Consider the following 3,746-nt stretch of genomic DNA (forward strand, 5'->3'; position numbering starts at 1 on the left):
TTTACATACAAAGGTTGTATTCAACAAGCATTCAAACCAAGAAAGGTTCAATTTATTTTGGTTTACTGATTACTAAATAAAATCCACAAGATTTTGTTAATACTTATGTCCTCAATAAATGTAAATCTTCTAAGAGTTAATGTAGTTTAGTTAAATAGTAAGAAATAGCTTCTGTAATATAAATTTTATGAAACATAAAAGTGTTACATCAAATAAGCACACAAATATTAGTGGAAAGCAATTCTTAAGGGTATATGAGTATGTTTCAGGGGAAAACTACTTTTAGAAGGAAGCCCCTCTGGGTGGAGTCTAGGCTGTCCTATTTCATTCTGAATTCTATGTCATTTCAGATAATGCTGCAACAAGGTCTGGGATACTTCTCCAGGCTATGAGGTCCATTTCATTTTCAAATGATACTCAAATGCCTATAGGAACGAGGCAGGAAACAAATATCTGAGTCAAACCAGGTGACAATAAGGAAGTTTTGTGGACTAGACAGTGTGTGTCTACTTAAAGTCATTCAAGTACCAACTTTTAAAAATCACAGGGCCCGCTAAACAAAGTAATGATTTGAAGAAGATAATCTGGACAATTAGACAAGAAATGTAGCCAAACAGTTCCTTCATAGGGGGACAGATTGAACTGTGGTGGCTGCTTTGGTAGGCATTGACCCTAAGGTGCCTACCACAGTCTACATCTGGACCAAAAAAAACTGGACTGGTTCCATACATTAAAGAGATTTTTTGTTATCTAGATGGGGATCATATCAGACTATCCAAGAAAGGACCCAGATTGCTAAAAGGGAGCGTCCAATGCTGCATCCTTAGCTAAAAAGTATTCCCCCAAACCTGCCACCTACTCCTCCACACCCACCTCTCCTTAATTACACAGATACAGACCCCTGTATGTGGACCTGAGCTGGATGAGAATCCAGGCATAATGGAATAAACCAAAAGACCTTTCTTGTGTTTCAATGTCAAGCAAGTCAAGTATAGATTGAAAGGAGACAGTTAACTATGGCAAATTTCCAGTTCCACTGTCACCTTATTGGGTTTATGTCTAAAACTGAATCTATGATTTTAGCATCATAAACTTGCTCCTCCGCTGAGTACTCTAAATCTTTTTATAACAAGAAGCTGATCACATTATTTGTTTAAAATTGTTCACATCTCCTCACTGCCTACAGCAAATCAAATTAGCTTAGCAAGATAAACAAAGACAGCTCACAAACACTGAATGCTGGTATATATCAGGAATTTTATATTTTATTCATTGAATTTCCCTTTTTTCTCCTGGGGATTTAAGATTGCGGCATTTACTATGCATGAATGCATTTCAGCCTCACAACAGCCTTGTAAGGTAAGGAATTGAAGTTTAGGAAAGTCACATAATGAGTGAGATGTGACATCAGGACTCCAACCCCCAGACCTATCTCCAGCTTGCCATTCCAGCCTCATCTGCTGCCCTTCCTCACAGCGCACACTCCTCCCAACATACTTGGTTCTTTCATGTCTCCAAGCCCTCACATGACCTATCCTCACGCCAGTTATGGCTTGAACTCTTCGCAGGAAACCTGCTGATTCTTTATGGCACAGTCTTACTGTGAATACATCTCTAACGTACCCCACCAGCAGACATATATTTGCCATTCTTTCGTGTGTGTTGTCTAGCATTTGTACCAATATATCTCAGATACTGGTGCTTATCTCTCTACTTCTCTATCCCATTAAACTAGAAGCACCTCTGGGCAAGAACGTCTCCTGATTCGTTTTTGAGTATTTACCACAAAAGCACTGTATCGGACACATAAGTAGGCATTCATAAATGAATGAGTCAACCTATCAAATGGGACGTGGGGGAAGAGTTGAAAGAATTGGCTAAAAGTAAAGTACTCACTCTATAAAGGCTGGCTAAGAAACAACTGTGGAAAAAGTCAGAAATTTACAGATCTAATCCAGNGAGGGCAGTGTCACTGGCCCTCATATGTGGGATCCGAACCGGGGCCCTCTGGCATCCCAAGCCAGCTCTTAACCAACGTGCCACTCGGCCGGCCCGGAATGAGCTCTTAACTTCGGATTCTGGGCCTGCCATCATGTACCTCTGGGCACTGCAGAGCTGCCTGTTGAATGATTGTGAGTTTTCTCCTCTGCAGCAAGAATCCAGGGAGTAAGAGGACCATTAACCTAGGAGGGATATCAACATACAAGCAACTCTATTCTTCTGTCAAATCTCTACTGCTCCCTTTCCTATCCTTGCCAAGACTAACATTTCATAAACTTGTCCCTCATTCTGGGGAAAAAGGCAATAACTTTATCTGTTTCCACCATAACTTGATGGGAACAACTGTGACTTCTTTTGTACCATTTTAAAAAATAGTTTTCTTCCTAAAATGCTCTGACATTTTGTTTTGATCGGAACTTTATTTGGCACATGTATTTATCCAATTAGTTAAGCCTTAAAAATTCATCACGTTTTCTTGAAGTATAAACTTTTAGAAGCTAGGAGCTGTTTGATATGACTCCAATGGCACCACCAAGTTGACACTTTTTTTAAATAATAGCAGATATTTTTTTATTCTTACTTTCCTTTGTTTGGAAATAGAGGGCAAAACTGAATTACTTTCAGGTTTCAGCAAGAAAAGACAGTGAACCTTTAAAATTCTGATGAATAACTTAAATGCCTGCCTCCTGAAAAAATACAGGTCTTTCTTTCCTTGGTTCTTTTCTACTTTGTTCACTCTCCCTTGATGATTTGATCACTTCCAGGGACGTTCGTTACATTTACAATTAGTATAACTACTTATATATTTGGATTTATTTCTCACTTATTTTGTGCTTTCTATTTGTGCCTACTGGTAATTTGGTACTTCAGTTTTTCTTTTTCTCTTGCCTTCTTTTGAACTGATTTTTCTCCCCTCATTTCATTTTTTTTCCTTCTACTAGTTTGGAAGTTACAAACTTTATTTTTATTCTTTTAGTAGCTACCTTAGAAATGATAACATGTACATTTAATTTGTCAAACTCTGAAATTAATCAACCTCTATCCTCAGAGATACAAAGACATCTAAGAACACTTTAATTCCACTTATTTCCCTCCTGACTGATAGTCTAGAAAATACTTCTATTTTTTTATATGCTGAAGGCATTATTATTATTATTGCTGTTGTTTTTATACAGTCAATTTTTGTTGGGATTTATCCATGTATTTACATTTAGATCTGTTTGTGATCACTTTCCTTCTGCCTAAATGAAATTTTTTGGAATTTCTACTGATGACTAACTCTTAGTTTAACTTGCCTCTGCTCCATTCTCTTTCCTCCCTTTTAGGAACTTTGATTCAAGATAAGCTAGCTTTGCTCTGTTTTTTAATTCTCTTTCATATTTTCTTAATCTGACTCTCTAGGTGGACTTCTGAATAAGTATTTTCTAGTTCTAATTCTCTCCTCAGCTATGTCTAATCTGCAGTTAGACCTGTCCAACATTAATTTGAAAACCTGAGTCTTTTTCTTGAATCCTATTTTCACTCAAGTTACACCTCTCTGTTTGCCCAGGCTTGACGTTTCAGAGCCAGTATTGACTTGTTTCTCTTACCTTTCATATTTGGCTAGTTTCCATGTTCTTGCAATCTTTCTCACCCATCAGCTCTTCTCTATTGTTACTGTCACCATCCAAATTCAAGCCTCCTTCCTATTTGCCTGGACTATCTCACTAGCCTCCCCGTCTCTAACCCCTCTTCCCACAGTCCAA

The 3,746-nt window shown here is 37.9% G+C and overlaps 1 protein-coding gene and 1 long non-coding RNA gene across 4 annotated transcripts in view; one reads left to right on the forward strand and one right to left on the reverse strand.

The window, feature by feature from the left end:
* Nucleotides 1–3,746, forward strand: part of LOC109396315 (uncharacterized) — a 68,042-nt gene that overhangs the window by 33,578 nt on the left and 30,718 nt on the right. The window lies entirely within an intron of this gene.
* STK38L (serine/threonine kinase 38 like) overlaps nucleotides 1–3,746 on the reverse strand; it is an 82,795-nt gene that overhangs the window by 27,106 nt on the left and 51,943 nt on the right. The window lies entirely within an intron of this gene.

This window comes from Hipposideros armiger, unplaced genomic scaffold (genome assembly GCF_001890085.2).
Source record: "Hipposideros armiger isolate ML-2016 unplaced genomic scaffold, ASM189008v1 scaffold_513, whole genome shotgun sequence".
Taxonomy (NCBI): Eukaryota; Metazoa; Chordata; class Mammalia; order Chiroptera; family Hipposideridae; genus Hipposideros; species Hipposideros armiger.